The sequence below is a fragment of the Mus caroli genome, chromosome 7 (genome assembly GCF_900094665.2).
Source record: "Mus caroli chromosome 7, CAROLI_EIJ_v1.1, whole genome shotgun sequence".
NCBI classification, from domain to species: Eukaryota; Metazoa; Chordata; class Mammalia; order Rodentia; family Muridae; genus Mus; species Mus caroli.
The window spans coordinates 117,828,297-117,845,335 of record NC_034576.1 but is presented as its reverse complement, the minus strand read 5'-3'; the positions used below and the strand labels follow the sequence as shown (position 1 = coordinate 117,845,335).

At 40.7% G+C, this 17,039-nt stretch overlaps 1 protein-coding gene across 4 annotated transcripts in view; it reads left to right on the top strand.

Annotated features, from left to right (window-relative positions):
- Positions 1–17,039, top strand: part of Sox6 (SRY-box 6) — a 554,993-nt gene that overhangs the window by 414,703 nt on the left and 123,251 nt on the right. The gene's annotated exons all lie outside the window — the stretch shown is intronic.

Sequence of the window (17,039 nt, the reverse complement as noted above, 5' to 3'; positions counted from 1 at the left end):
AAGTAGTCACAGCTGGACAAAGACCTATTGTTATTGGCTGATAATTTCCATATACATTCAGTCCTTTTTCTACCAAGGAAACTGCAGCCATAGTGTGGCATTGAAGAACCCAACAAGGGCTTATATTTTAAACTTAAATTAAAAAGGCTAAAGAGAATGAAAGCCAGGCTTTGTGCCATTGACTTGGGAAATTTTTAGTGTACATTTAAAAAACAATTGCCCTTGGCTTTGATCATGATTCCAAATAATTGTGGACTTGATAACAAAACTCTGGTCAGTGTATGCTCATAAATTGACAGCTAAATACTTAGGAGTTCAAGTTGTAACCAAAACCATCCAATGTCAAAAACTTATATCTGCAGATTGAGGCTTTTTCCATAAGCACTGCAGCTGGAGACACGGATGTACTGGGTCCTTGTGTTAAATCAGTTCTGTAATAGCCATGTGGTCATGTCAGTGTGTGCTTCTCCTGGACTTTAGTTTTTAACAAAAAGCATGATTTGCTTTTAGCTACTGGAGAAGTAGTGGGCAGGAACAGTAAAGATAAGAGATAAATTACCATCTAAATAAACATCTTTGCTTTCTCTTTCCTGCCCTTTTGGTGAAGGGGTACAGTAGCAAGCAAGGGCCTCTTTCTTTGTTTCATTTTTGTACTTATATAGAAATCTAAAGGCTTAAAATGACTTGTATAATCTGATAGGCTTGATTGGAAATAACCTCTCTCTAAATGCTTATATGGAATAATAAACACCATCTTCTATACCAGTAGTAGCTAATGTTGGGGCACTGATAGATCAGCCCTTGTATTTATATTGGTATGTTTAGTAATTTAATACGCTACATTTCAATAGTCATATGGAATTTCAATTTAAAGCAATTCGCATGAATGAACATATGGATCTCAAAGCATAAGAACCTGAGCTCAGATTCCCTGCACCTAAAACTCCAGGGATTGCACATGCATGTCATTCTAGCTTGGGGGGGGGGTGGAGACTCGTGTGCTGAGGTAGCTGGATCTCTGGGTGATTGCCAGTCAGCCAGTCTTGCCAAATTAGTGATCTCCAGGTTTGGTCAGAGAACTTGTCTCAATCATGTGAAGAGTGGTATAGGAAGACACTGGAAGTTTGATTTTTTACTTCTACATGCATGCAAACACATTATGCATATATACTCTCACACATGTGTACATACACATGAACACATGCATACCTACACAAAAGAACAATGAAAATATGTGTATGAAAGCTTTTTCTATTCTTTTGTTGAAAAAGTTTTTTCATACAGTATTTTCTGATTACAATTTTCTCTTCCCTGACTCCATGCAGACCTCTCCAACTCCTGTGTTACCACAAAACAAACAGAAGAAAAAGAGCCAAGGCAAAGCACAAGAAGCTTAAGTAGACACAGAGATGCACATTTTCTCACACATGTTTTTCCATGTATTAAAATTTTCATAGCAATTTCATTTTGCAAGTAGCTTTTGGTCACTGCAGCTTTCACACACTATTCCAAGGTGGGTTGAACTCCCAGCTCCGTTGTCTCCTTTTGCTGAAGCAAGGAACAGAATGGCAACAGTGGAGTCAAACTGGAGTCCATAGCTGTCGCTCCCTGCAAGAAGGCACCTTTGCTTCTGTCTGTCCTTTTCCTTAGTGTTCCTGCTACACTTCGCCATCTAGTTCCTTAACATCTCATGATTAGGACAAACCTGTCCACCAAGGTTCTTTTAATGGTCCAGAAGTTTAGGAATGACTTTATATGGGCATAATTTTTAAACCTGTGCTGTGCATTCTTTTCTTAACTTCCCATTAAGAATGTCCTCAAAGGTAATGCAACACTGTGCTTAAGTAAAACCCAATGCATCAAAATACAGAATGAAGAAAATCTTAAAATCCATCTCTCTGTCTCTCTTTCTCCTTTCCCCTCTCTCTCTTTCTCCCTCTCCCTCTCTTTCTCCCTCTCTCATTCTCTTTCTCCTTTCTCTCACTCTTTTTTCCTCTTTCATTCTCTCCCCCCTTATTCTCCCTTCCTCTTTCTCTCTCCCTCCCCCTCTTTCTCTCCCCCTGTACCTCTCCTTCTCTCTCCCTTTTTCTCCCTCCCTTTCTCTCCTTCTCTTTCTCCTTCTTCTTTCTCTCTCCTTTTCTTTCTCACCCCCACTGTTTTCTTTTCTAGAAATTAAGTCTTTTCTGTCTCTTGCCTTAGAACTTGCTGTGTAAACTGGGTGGGCTTCAGACTTTTAGGCTATCCTGTTTCTGCTTCAAAGCTACTGGAATTATAGGCATGTGCCATAGTTAGCTTGATTTGTTTGTTCTTTTCCCTCTATAGCCAGAGTCTTATTATGATTAAGCCTTGTCCTGTGGCAGTCCTCATGCTCCCTTCTCCTAAGCACCTTCATATATTTTCACCCCATCCAGACAAGTTCTTAGTAAGGTTTTGGCTCAAGCAATCATACTAAAGAGTCAGTAGTTTCAGTTGCCAATGTGAGCTCTGTTCTTTCTTTATCCTACTGGCTCACCAGCATCTTTCCATTTCTCATCACCATTGGGTTCTGTTTCTTTACTTGTGACTCTGCTGTTGAGTTATTAATTGCACTGAGTTAGTACTAATCTGCACAAAACAACACTATTGGCTGGTCATTGTACCAGCAGGGTGGCAAGAAGTGAATGACTGTCACATCTGATTTTATACTAGAGAGCCCATTTTTAGTTACCAAATATGACATTACCCTTATTACTAAAAAATGTAAAGAAATTTTTTTCAACCAATATTTGAGCCAGTTTGCATTATTAAATTCTGTCATTGGGATCTTTATTATTGACATTTTCTCATTAAAAGGTTGCAGTTATCTTTAAGTGTTTTGAATATTCATTTTCTACAAAGAAATGGAATTAAGAATTTGCATTTAGTTTCTGTCAGTAACTTTCTTCATTGTCTAAAATTTTGGTAAGGGACATAGTAGGTAGGTAGGAGAACGTTCCTGTGGCACAGCAGGTTCCACCCAGTTTTGAAGATCTACTCACCTCAGCTGCAGCATGAAGGAGACACTGGATTCAAAGGGGTGCACCTTCATCTTCAAGGGCACACATGGCTTCTCAGGAGACCACCATAAAAGAGCATGGGTCAGCCAACATCACATTCTCTCTTCTTTGTTTGAATTTGGATACTCTCCTGCAGTCTATTGTGATGTCTGCCACATGTTTCCTTCTGCTTGAACACGAGAAGTTATGCAAGAGTGAAATAGGCCCACATTACCCCTGGTTGTGAACTACTGAGGCAGTTTCTAAATGAGTCTCCATTTTCAATTTGCACTGTGATAAGCTTAAATTAAATCTCAAGCCACCATTCTCTCTTCAAGCCCTCCCAGGGACTGTGCCTCACTCTCAGGGGGAAAGCCAACTTCCTGAGCTCTTCGCTACCCTAGAGGATCTGTGTATCTAGGACTTTCTAGCCTCTCCTTTCCCCTCTCTGCTAACTGTATTCTGGCCTCACCACACCTGCCTGACATTATTGCTGCCTTAGGGTCTTTGTACCTACAACCCCAGAGTCACTGACTAGAGTCGATTTCCACTCAGCTTACTTCAGTGTGTACTTTCCCACTATCTTGTCCTCTCTTGCTAATGGAGAGGCATCTGAGCATCCACTGCCTTTCTTGCTTTCCACAACATCTTCCATGTGGTCCAATGACTGACTTGTTCACCAAGCTTGGGGAGGATCTAGGATTGTGTGTGTGTATTTATACATGTATGAGAATGCATATGTGTGTGTGTATGTATGGTATATGAGAGTATGTTGTCTGCATGTTTTATGTATGTGGTATTTGTATGAATGAGCATGTGCATGTTGTGTGCATGTGAGTGAGTGAGCATGTGTGTGTTGTGTGTGAGTGTGTGTGATATATGAGAGTGTATTATATTTATGTCTATATGTGGTATGTATGTGAACATGCTTGTGTTGTGTGTGGATGTATGTGTAGGGTATAGAAGAATGTTGTGTGATTTTTTGAGTACTTATGGTGTGTAAGTGATCCTGTGTCTATTGTGTGTGAATGTGTGAGGTATATATTTATACAGTGTATTTTTAAGTTTGTGTTATGTGAATATATGTATATGATATATGTACATATGTGTGCATTTGTGTGTATGTATATGGTGTATGTTTAGTATATGTTGTACGAATGTGGCTTTTTGTGTGATATGGTGTATACTATGTAAGTATACTTTGTGTGTATATGTTATGAATGTATGCATATGTGTGGTGTACATGCTAAAAGTACAGTAGGAGTTGTATGTAATGTCCAGGATGACATCATAGTGAATGGGATTTTGTTGTTGTTTTTCAAAGCTTGGTGGGTATAGTAGATGACCAACTTGAAGGCCACTAGGCTTGTGGTGACAGTTACCGTTTATACCTGTCCTCAGTACCCATTTTCTGACCATCACCTGCTTGCCCTCCAACCACACACAGTGTGCAGAGTAGCATCCCACTGATATCTCCTAAGCCTATCTACATGGCAGCCATTGACAACATGGAAACCTTATCTTCCTCAGGCCTTGCTTGAGAAAGAACAGCTTCTGTTCTCTGAATTAGTTGAAGCTTAAATTTTCTTCTAGAATATGTACTGCATAGCCAGCCCAAGAGGGCATAACAAACATTTTTAAATCATGGCTGGACTATTACACTTGTGATTCTGTTGAGAGCATCGCATCCTCTTAGGCAGGAATGATGTAGGTGGTGAAGGTTCTTAGCATCATCTACAAATTATAGTAAAGAAGAACTTCAACTGATCAACCTAGAAAAAAATCTTGATAAAGGAATTAAATCAATTTTAATTTTTCTTATTAAAAAGCAAACCTGGAAATTAGATTCTGGCATAGCAAACTCAAGTGCACCAGGGTAAGTTGTGTCCAGAGGTTTCTCCTCTTGTTACCCTTGTATGAGGCTTGCAGATATGAGGAATTTGACTTAATCAAGCAGATAAAAGTCTTCAGCACTGCCATCGCTTAGCTTTTAAGTAAAGTACAAGCTTTGGATACATCTGTCACATATTCTTGAGCACCAGTTTGTGCAAGGCCTCTTACTGAGTCTGGTGAACACAATGCTCCTGCATTTAAGGTGCTTGAACAGAACTTTAACAAGACCTGCAGTTCCAAATATAAACCTGCATTTCTAGACGAAGAATTTAATAATTGAACTGTGGTCATTGCTAGCAGAACATGCTTCTATAAAACAGTTCAGGAGTCAAACCCAGTTTGCCTTCATTACAGGTCAAAAGTTTATGAAAGGTTTATATATGGATGTAGCTGCTACAGAGACTGAAACACCACATTCTTTACAAATGGGAATGTATGTAGATGGCATTCATACAAAATATGAAAAAGAAATAATTTTCATCTTGGCAAAATACTCTGATCATTGTGTATTTAATGAGGTTTCCACTTAAGAACAACAATCATCAGTCTCTAAAATTCTTCCTACTTCTCCAGACAGAAGACAGGATAGCATAGGACATTCATCTTCACTAGTCTTTGGAAATAGCCAAAGTAATTGACTAGCTCGGTCTTCTCTGATGGCCTGGTGACCACTAACTGTGACTATTTGCATAATAGTCAACTCTTCACTTCTGTAGTGATAACTGTTTGTATCTGATTAAAATTAAGACTGTTTTACTTCTCTTGACTTTTCCAGAAGTTGCAAAAATTGAGATTTGCTGTTCTGCTTTAACCAAACAAATGCACACATGGGGATAACAATATGCTGACTTTATGCAGATTTTACAGCACGGATCTGAATAAAATGCCCACTAATAGACCCTTGAGGAGTAATAAACACACATGAATTTTCCTTAGTCGCACTTTAAAGTGATTTTAACATACTACTAGACCTTAACAATAATATTTAATTGACAAGATTATGCATTTGTATGGATTGAAAAGGTGGTAGATATCTAATTCCAAATGAATCATAAATTTTACTTTTGCATAACATGTTTTATTAATTTCTTTATGGCCAGGATATTCTATCTCCCTCCTGGTGAGAGTTTCTTAAAACATAGTAAGGAAACTTAAGCACATTTAATTAACATTTATCATCTTTTTAAGAAAATTATCTGACTTATGTCCTTATAAATATTCTTGTTTTTTTTTCTGGTGTATACACCATGGAAAGATCATTGAGCAATACCTAATGGATTTTTTGGGCCATAATTTGATTTTCTCCTTAAGCAAATTCTTCCTTACTTGGTTGACATTATATCAAAGCAATCTGACAGACAGGAGGACTTAGATTAGGGTATAGTGAAGACTAACATAATAGTACTTTATAATGAAATGAGGCTATAGGCACTTTATATCTCTAGTAACCTAGCTACCAGCCATGCAGTGACAGAGACACAATACATGTTTTTTGAAGAGTTGAAATGAGATAGACACTGCCTCCTTCCTCAGGAAGTAATGCTCCTCCCAAAAATAACTGAGGTGGCTGTGTGTCAAGCTCTTCATTCTAGGAATAAGGAGTGAGGGACAGGACAATAAGTAAGAGATCATAGAAAGTAAGTCTGTTAGTGTCAAATCCATGTTCTTTTCTTTGAAAATTTCCATACTTAGAACATACATAGACAAACCAGGATTAAAGTAATAATCTTCATTATTGAGATCTGGTAGATTAAAAAGATGTCAGCCCACTTAAAATGCTAGTGGGGCTAGAGTACTCAGTGTGCAGTGAGAATGAAGAGGTGTCAAAAAGGACAAGTGTCTCCATCAGGACTGGCTGTCTCTTTGGGGTGTACCTAAAGAAGTGGTGTAGGGCTTGTGCCCATTGACCGACAGCTGCTCTGCTCTTCCTCGCAAAGATTCCTTCTCTGCTGAATAATCAAGGAAGAAAGCAAAGAGAGCTGGGCTGGGTGGAGGGTTTGAATGATTGTCTTAAGGACAATTGAGTAAACTGATTTAATTTTGCATACTTCAATCACTCGTGGTAATGGTGTGGGGACAAAGAAAAGCTGGGGACAAGCTGTGTCTCTTTTATTTCTTCTGTAAATATTTCAAATGTTTCACTATGTAATGGTCTGATTAGTAAGGAGAAGTAAGTGTTGTAGCTGCTCTCTTAGATTAACTTCTTGTTGATGTGTAATGTATGGAATAGTGTGCTGCTTAGCTTGTCACCTTGACACAGCAATCTGAGAGAGGGAAAGCCAGCAAGGAGCTGCCTCCTTCAGATTGCTGTGTAGGTAAGTTTGTGAGGGCACTTACTTGATTAATGATTGATGGAGGAGGACACAGCTCACTGTGGTCATGGATGTTATAAGAAAACAGGCTGAGTAAGCTACAAGGATCAAGTCAGTATGCAGCACTCCTCCATGATCTCTGCCTCAGTTCCTACTGAGTTCTTGTCCTGCCATCCCCCACGAGGGACTGTGCTTGGGATGAGTAAGCTGAATAAGCCCATTCCTCCTGGTTCCTTTCTGTCATGGTCACTATCACAGCAACAGAAAGCAAATAGGACAAATGGTATCCATGCAATATAAAGTTAGTGCTTTTTGAATTTGATTGCAGAAGTAGATGAGTGAAGTAAAAAATTGAGTTTTGTAAAGGATGCTTTTAAACTATAATATATTTAGTTGGTTCTACCTTTAGGGGGAATCTTCTTGGCTAATTAGTAAGAATTTGGAGAATTCTAGGGGACAATGAATTATATAAAAAATTTCATAGTTATAATTATAAAATTTTATATTATAATTTTTAATTATAAAAAACAATGAACAATGATCACAAAATATCTTGTCTATTATTTCCCAAAAAAAGCTGAGAAGAGGAGGAGAAAGGGAAGAGAGAATAGATGAAAAGAGAGGGAAAGAAGAGAGAGGACCAGAAGGAATGGGTTGATAAAATGCCACCCTGTCCCCAGCAACAAACAGGAGCCAAAGAGCCTTTTGTTAATGGACTACAGTGTCTACCCAGTGTATATTCATTGACTCTTGGTGGGACTCTGTGTACAAATTCTCTAGGAGATGTGTATTTCAAACCTGTTCCTGCCAGGATTTCCCTTTAATTACTTTTTAACTGCAGTCAGCTAGAGATTTGCTAGATATGTCAAGCAAATGCAGACAAGGTTATCTCAAGATGTGCTTTGACATTTTCCTACCCTTTGCAGGTGTAAGCACAATGTTACCACAGTGTGGAGGTTCCTGGTCTTATTCTGAGTCACTGGTCAGCCATTACACAGTGTTCGTTATGTTCTTATCCCTTTGTTGAGAGTAATGGGGGCAGATTAAAATATAAATGACACTGGCCATTCAGGGACTTTGCATGCACCTAGAAAGACATGGCAAGTGAACTGAAGAGCTTAGTAGATGAGGGCTGTGGTCAACCAAGAGGACTCTGTGTGAACTTCCTAAGAAAGGACAGAGCACTGTCACCTGGTGTCACACTTACTTAGCAGAACACTTGCCACTGAACAAGTTTCTTTTGGGGGAAGAATATATGTGGGACTGTGATAAGCAGCCTATTTTTGGTTGAATTACCTTATTAACTGCTCTTAAATCTGTTATCACCCTCCATTTACATGATTTCTTTCTTTCTTTTTTCTTGGTTTTTCGAGACAGGGTTGCTCTGTATAGCCTGGCTGTCCGGGAACTCACTCTTGTAGACCAGACTGGCCTCAAACTCAGAAATCTGCCTGCCTCTGCCTCCCAAGTGCTGGGATTAAAGGCATAAGCCACCACTGGGCTGGAGAGATGGCTCAGGGGTTAAGAGCACTGACTGCTCTTCTGGAGATCCTGAGTTCAAATCCCAGTAACCACATAGTGACTCACAACCATCCTCTGCTACCATTTGTGGGGCCATGGGTGTGGGGAAAGAGGGGAGTGGGAGAGAACCAGAGTCCCACTAGAGTTCTGGTGCTCTAGCGGGTGGATGTGGGAGGTTTGCCACATGCTCTCCACACAGCCCCAGGTGGGTATCTGGCTGTAGGAAGCCACAGACCCCACTGGGTGAGTGGTAGACAAGAGGCAATCCTAGGCACCAGGTTCCCAGGCTCCGGCATCTCATGCTGGATACCTCGGAGGAGCTGAGACCAGAATGGGGGCCCCAGGATGGCACTGGGCCCCAGGGCTGAAGGGAGGAGAGGACAGGGGCACTAGATAATTCCCCCACACGGGCGAGAGTCCTTGGTTAGGTCCGTGGCTGGAGCACAGAATGGCCTTCAACACGGCTCGTTAAGAGAAAGCCTATCCCATCATTAAAGTGTTAAAGAACAGCGGGCCATGATGTTCAGAAATAGTCTGTAGTTTTAGAGTTTTATTGTAGAAAAGCAGGGGAAAAGAGAGGAAGTAGAAGGAGAGAGAGACCAGCCATGACCGTGTGGAGAGAGGGGGAAGGGAAAGAGGGGGCTAGAGAGTAAGAAAGGTGAGGGCTTATAGAGAGCGAGGAGGGGCCAAGCAGCCCCTCTTAGAGTGGGCTGGGCTATCTTACTGTTGCCAGGTAACTGTGGGGGTGGAGTCTAGCCAGAGTGCCCGAAGCTTGGGACACCATCTGCGTGACTGATAGTCACAGAATTATGGACAGGCACCTGATTCTGGGAATGTGGCTCGCCTTTCTGTCCCTTGTAGATTTCTCTACTGGGTCACTGGAGCAAGCCCCATTCAACCAAAATNGGCTGCCTATCACAGTCCCACAAATATACACTACCAAATGGGACCCTTACCTTCATAATCCCCCAGAATTAACTACTCAAGTGTTATAGTTTGCTATGTACTGTTTGGCAGAGAGACAACTCCTACCTGCACTTTAAAGCTCTTCATATAAGTTTCTTGGGCCTTTTATTCATTCTCCTAGATGTTGCAGTGTTTAACCTTGGAACAATATATAGGTTACTCAGCTATCCTCAGCCATGTGTGGCAATTAGGGAAACTGACCCCTCTCCACTGTCTGTGTACTAGTTCTGCCTCTCTATCTCAGTCTCTGTTGTCTCTCCCCAACCCCCATCTTCCTCTTTCTTTCCATCATGGTGTACACACATTGGAGATTTTCTTTCCAACATTTCAAAAGACTTTCTCCAATTAAACTATACCAGAAATTATTTTCTAGAAATAAATTATTTAAAAAACCCTGACTTGCCCAGTCTTTAACTCAAGCACAGACATTAATATGTACATGATTTTTCAATACAAATACTTATTGCATATCACTAAAAAAAGTGGAACCATCTTCATGAAAGAGAAAATGAGGCCCCCTGAGTGTCACTCTGTTTGCATATTAGCACGAAGCCAGGTCTCTGCCAAGTTGCTCTGACTGACTGCTACAGATGCTCTTTCTCAAGTATTCTGAGTCAGATCTTTAGTGCAAGTCTTCAGGGACAAACAATAGCACCTGTCCCTCGCAAGCTATCAGGCGAGACTTAGCCCATTCATGTATCTTTAATGAAGCTCGGGGGCAGATGGCAAGAAATGGCATCGTCAACAACTTAGCACAGGGAAAACAAAGGCATGAGTCTTGACACAGCAATGCTATTTCACGAATTTGGAAGGGAGCAGACCCAAGTGTTTCACATGCATCTGCTGCTGTCTTCCTTCCTGAATGATGTGTGGAACACCCCACCAATTAAAATTTCTAGGCATACAGCCTGTATGATGGAGAATGTGTTCTCTACTCTCTCTAAAGAAGGGAAATGTGTCGGTCAGGGGTTGCAGAAGTGTAGGACCGGGACATGGTTGTACTTGAGAGTCGTTTGTTCCTTCCAGCATGCACTAAGCTTGACCTGAGATGAGATCCTTCTTTCTTGTTAACTCACTAGATACCCTGCCAATTAGTGCTTTTTTCCAAAGCAGTAAAAATAATGACGTTTTCATGCTGAGATTTATTTTGGCCACATCAAGCTTTATTCTCTGCATTTATAAAGTCCTTTCTTTCTCTTTATCTATTGAATAATTAAAGAATATCTCAATATATACAAGGAAAGTTACAATTTCAAGAAAGAGAAATGCTATCTAAAATCTTGATATAGCCACATGACAAGACATGTGGAGACTGGTTACTCTTTGATGGAGTGTGGGAAATATGATTGCTTTTAGTTTTCAGTAAAATACTTTGGGAAGCTGCCATCTTCCATGTGACTACCCTTCCTCACATGCCACCAAATGGGTGAGTGGGACAGAAGTCAGGCTCACATTTTTCAGAACACAGACTTTTATTTGTTTCCATAATGCTTCCTCAGCCCTAGTCACTGGCACTCAGAGCAGTTACCTTAGTTCACAGCCCGCAGGAGAAGAAAACACTCTGTCTGCTCTGTGGTTCTTGTATAGCCACCAAGCCCTCTTTCCCAATCTATTGCTTGCTTTCCCTTTCATCCCCATGTTCATCCAACAGTCTGTTAGTGAGCACAGGAAGAGCCTGCTGGTGAAAAGACTGTAGAAGGAGATAGAAGTATCAATAGGCTTTATTAGCCTTGCTAATTTTTAAGACAACATTTTCAGCACACTGGGCAGCTCTGAGTAAGTTGTGGAGATACAAATGTGAGTCCCTTTGTGCTATTATGGTATAAATTCTAGCATCTTCCCAACTGAAGGACACTGGATAAAGGCTGCCTATAATCTCACTCTATTGTTTACTACAACTGAGTGGAAATCTACAACTTTGCCTCAAAGAACTGCATTCCCAATGCCATTTAGATCTGCTTTGAAAAACCTGACTTCATGCTTAATATAGCATGACAATTTGTAGTAGAACCTTATCCCTGACAAGTACAAACTTTGATCTTGATCTGACCTTGGATCCTGTACATGCTACATTTTTATTTGATGAAGTTATTTTAGCAAGTTATTTTAGTGTTGTCCAGCTTTGGCTTTCTCATTCAGTGAATAAGAATAAAATTGAGTGCCTCATGGGCTTGTAAGGATTAAATGAGAGCGGGTAAACACATCACCTTTTCAATGGGAGGTGTAAGGGGAACAATGGAAGATATTGGCCATCGTCCTCTCTTCTTTAACTAAAACTCAAAAAGGAAATGTCCTGTCTGTACTCAGCCTCCAGTCTAAGCAGTGGCTGCCTATGCTGGCTTTAATAGGACACTTTGCTTCACTACATCATTGCTTTACTCATAATACAAGAAGGACAAAGTGCTGGGCATCTAACTTGGTAGTAGAGCTCTTGCTCACATGCACAAAGGGGATTTGATTCTCATTGCTTGGAATAAGCTGTTAAAGGCAATTTTATTGCTTGGAGCTAAATGATTATAGCTAATGAATGTATTGTAATCAGTGATTGGAATTAGTGACAGTAAATGCCAAGAACAATAAGTTCTGGATAACAATGAGAGAAAGGAGGAAACTATTTAAAATTTGACAGTGCTCCCATTATCCAAACCCTAGAATTGTCTCCAAGAATATGGCCCTGACATGCAAATTACTATCAGCTGGAAACCTCTAGGTCCCTTGGCTAAAACTGATCTCTCTTTTTACTACTACTGAAATCACCATGTAATAACAAACAACTGTGTAGAGTTATTGGCAGTTCTGGACTCTAGGTCCAGCTGTCAGAGGCAGTGTAACCCTAGCCTTGTATCTTATATGATGGCTGTTAGTCTGTTTCCTTGTGTGTACAATTTAAGAATTGGACTAAAGTGAGGATTCTCAAGGAATTGTCCCTGGCCAGCAGTACTAGCATTTCTTGGGAGCTGCTTAGAAATTTCCATGCTCCAGCTTCACCTCCAGTACAGATTCCAAGTTCATGAGGGTAGGGCAGAGCCTTGTCAGTTTTAAAAAACACTTGTTTGTGTGAATGTACATCAAAGCATCACCACTCTCCCTGAAATGTTGGTTTAGATATTTGGTTCATTGGACCTCACCTCAGAGCATCGGACTCAGAAGACATGCTATGGACCTGAAGAATTTGTTCTGTGAAAATGCTGCTGATGCTGTTGGCCAGACCTTATCTTCACACCTGTTACTGATGCTGTTGGCCAGACCTATGTCTTGACATTTGCTGCTGATGCTGTTGTCCAGCCTAGATCTTCTCGGAGCTCTAGTCCTGGCTCTGTTAGTTAGCACTGCTGCTCTCCTGCTGTCTCTATCCCGACTTCTTGACTGAAACAGCCTCCTGGATAATAGTTACCAGTAAGGGGTTTGGTGTTTTTAACCTTGAAGAGCATGACAGAAAGGAATGACCCCAAATTCGTACTGCATATGTTAATACAAAACACCTACAATTATGTTATTTAGCATGCAAAAACAACCCCAGGGACTGGAGAGATGGCTCAGTGGATAAAGCATGTGATGTGCAAATGTGAGAATCTGAGATAAAATTCTCAGAACTCAGGTAAAGCCAGGTGTAGTAGCATACATCTGTCATTCAGTACTCCTAGGAGGAGAAGGGAGGCAGAGACAGGACATCTCTGAAGCTTGCAGGTCAGCTAGCCTGGCATTTACAGTCATCAACAGCAAGACAGTCTTAAACAAGGTGAGCAGTGAAGGCCAACCAGTATCCAAGGTTGTCCTCTGACCTCCACAGGTACACTCCACAGACAGATATGTGTTCATGCACATGAACACACAGAGTCACACTACCCACACCATATACACAATAAATAAAAACAAACACAGCCATTTTACTTAGATGAGAGTGGTAATTTCAGATGGACAAACACACTCAACTTCTCCCTGTGTTGTTTGCTCACCTGATGGAAAATTAAATTTCTAAGATGCTGATTAAGAAGGAACACTAGAAGCCACCATGCTTCATCTCCAGGCAATCCCTGTAATTAGTCCCACTTCTTCTCTTTTATGTTTTTCTAGAAACTTGGTACTGGATTACACAGGCATAGCTTATCTTTACTACTTTGTGGGTTCTTCTTTCTTCCATCCTTTCCCCCCACCCTTCCAATCCAGTAAAACTAGGGAGAGAGGGAAAAAAGAATAAAGAGGAAAGAGATCCCTGAATAAAGTTAAGGGTCAGAAAATGGAGTGATATTATCCATGGACTACTTTCTGCTCATTAGGGGTGTTGAGTTCCTTGGGGGATGTTTGATATTCGCCATTAGTTTATCTAATTTCTTCTTGTTTTCTTCTTTGCACATGACTATTTAACAAACCATGACCAACAAACAGCCAACAACCAACTAACAACAATATACCATGCCCCCTGAGGCCCTAGTGTGTACACACCCTCTGAAAAATGCCTAGAATCTCAAATACCACACAATCTCAGAAACTATCTGTAGCTGGAAAAATCATGCCTCTGCTAGAGCACAAGACAAATCATAGACAGCTGCCATGGACAATCTGGAGCAGCCCTGTATCCCATGTCTGAGATTAAAACAAAAATGTATTTTTATATTTCTGTGTTTTTTAAAGAAACCAAAATTTCAAAATTGTTACTATACACAGGTGAAGCACAGTGTCTGCCAAATGCTGACAAGTGTCTGCTCTCTCAACTGAATGGTCCAGTTAGCTCGCAGTTTTCTTCTCGAAGTAGAGTTATGGATAAGATCTACTGTCTTCTGTTTAACCATAATTTGATATTTTCCTGTTATCAAACATAAAAAAACAACAACAAAACCCAAAGGGCTAATGTTGACTACAGTACAATACAACTGTTATATTAGGGAATGTGCTCAGACTTGGGCTTGGTTCTCCTTTTCTCACAGTGACTGCCGGGCACCTAGTCAGTGTTTTCAAGTGTTAACTGACAGGATCAGGAGAGGTAAGTTTTTGAAGAGCACATGGCTCAGGAAGTTCAGGGGACAGACACTTGGGCTTGTTCACTAATGGAGACTCTGCCAGTTTTCAGTAAATACATGAAAGGAATGACTACAGTCACACTATGTTCTTTTAAAAGTGTTTTTGTTAATTCTTCCAACACAGTGAGTTTTTATCATGTTCATGCTTGCTCTCTTCTATCCCTACTTCTCTACATCCTCTTCATGGTTTCTTTTCCTTTTTAAAAAGATAATCATTTACTTTTATTTATATGAACATATGTATGTGTACCACATGCATGCCTGGTGCCCATTAAGGCTAGAAAAGGGCATCGGGTCTCCCTGGAACTGTAGAAACAGATCATTGTTGCAAGACATTATAATGTGGGTGCTGGGCACTAACACTTATCCTCCACAAGAGCAGCAAGTGTTCATAGCTGCTGAACTGTCTCTCCAACCTCCATCTACCCCATCACTTTTTAAAGACTCATTTAATACAATGTTAATGCCCATATTTTCCTGGTTGTGGGACCATCAAACAGAGTATGGCCAACCTCTGGGGAGTGGTCACATTCTTTAAAAAAAAAATTACTCCCTGTACCTCAGAACCATCAGCTGTCCATAGCTCCTCAGTTAGAGGTGGAAGCTCATGTGCTCCTTCCCCTGCCATGCTAGAATGTTTACTGGCTTCATCTTGTGCAACAGCCATAGCTGTAGTGAATACAGTAATCCTGTCACATCCTGAAGACACTGTTTTTTTCTCATCCTCTCTGACCTCTACCTCTTAGAATCTCTCTGCTCCTTCTTCTGTGATGGTCCCTGAGCTTGGTGAGGTAGAGTGATGTAGATGTTCCATTTGTGGCTCTCTGTCGACGCCGTTTTCTTAATGATAGCTTTTTAGTAATCATAGAATCACAAAGTTGGAATGTGTATAAAATGCATACACAATTTATGTAGAAGTATACAGTACCTCTAGGGAAAGGGCAGATACTGCTCCATCTCAGAGCCACTATTGGATAAATCCATCTTTGTACAAAGCTTTCCTAAAAGCCCTTTTCTCTTGAGATTTATTCTGTCCCTATAATTGTTCAGTCTCAGCACCATCTTTTATATGTGGCACACAGCATCTTATCCTTTCTCTCTCTCTTAAGCTGAGTAGCAGTGATGTCTTTAGCTGCTTCTCAAACCCCTAACACATAGTAGCAGCTTATTTCATTGTTACATGTAAAAAGGAAGGGAGGAAGGAAGGAAGTAAGGAAGGAAGGAAGACACACACACACACACACACACACACACACACAGAGAGAGAGAGAGAGAGAGAGAGAGAGAGAGAGAGAGAGAGAACAAACAACATGCAGACCCTCACCCTTCTGTGTTGCCTCCTCTTCAGGGTAAGGCATTTATATGGTGCTCTAGGCCCTTTCTGTAGGGATGTGAAGGGATGTCCCGTGACGAGCAGTAGTCACTCATAAAGACACTGTGTTTTGTTTTCTGGTATAGAACTTCCCACTTTCATCTTGGACATCTCACATTTGTACAGGGTCATAGCAAACTGGGGTTGAACAGCAAACCTGGTATTTTTCCTCCAGGCTAAAGGTGAGGCACGGGCACTAGAGGTTCAGCTCCAATTTAACCAGGCAAAGTTTGTTCTCTCATGTACAAAGCTTGGGCTTACCTCAGCTAAAATAGAAGAAATAGCTGCTCAAAGCTAGTTTCTTTCACGCCCCACTGGCAAGGTAGTAATTGCACAAAGACCTTTTTATTATAACTTGATTTTCCTGAGAAATGAATTCAGAAAAAAATACTGTAAAGTGTTTATTTTTTGCTTGCCCTTTATTAACCCACATCTTAGGGCATTCCCCTGAGAAAGACTGCTGGCAAATGAAACCTCTCAGACCCACACAGAAGCATTTGCACAGTGTCCCTGGCTGTGAAGGACAGAGACAGGAGAAAGTTAGCTGGTACCATTTAGACAGGAACATCAGCTCATATATGGAATTTCATCTAAAGAAAAGATTTAGGAATTTAGAGGATGCATTTGGAGTTTGTAGAATTGCTGGAAAACATTTCTATCTTAATGTTTAGTTAAGTGTATAATGTAGTCATTTTGTGCCACCGAAAGCCTTAGATCTGTCTAAACCAAAAGACTGTGCCTTTTGACGCATCTCTGTTCTGATCTTTAAATGAAGAAAGTCCCGTAGCTCAGCCTATGGACTCATGCCTTAAAGGCCAGGACAAAGCTTCCCTGCTCTGCTCTGCTGGAACCAGGGCAGCTTGCTAGAGAAAAGAAGGGAGGTAGGAAATTAAAATGTGATTTTCAGGAGCATGATTCTGTCATAGCTCTGATTTCCTTTATA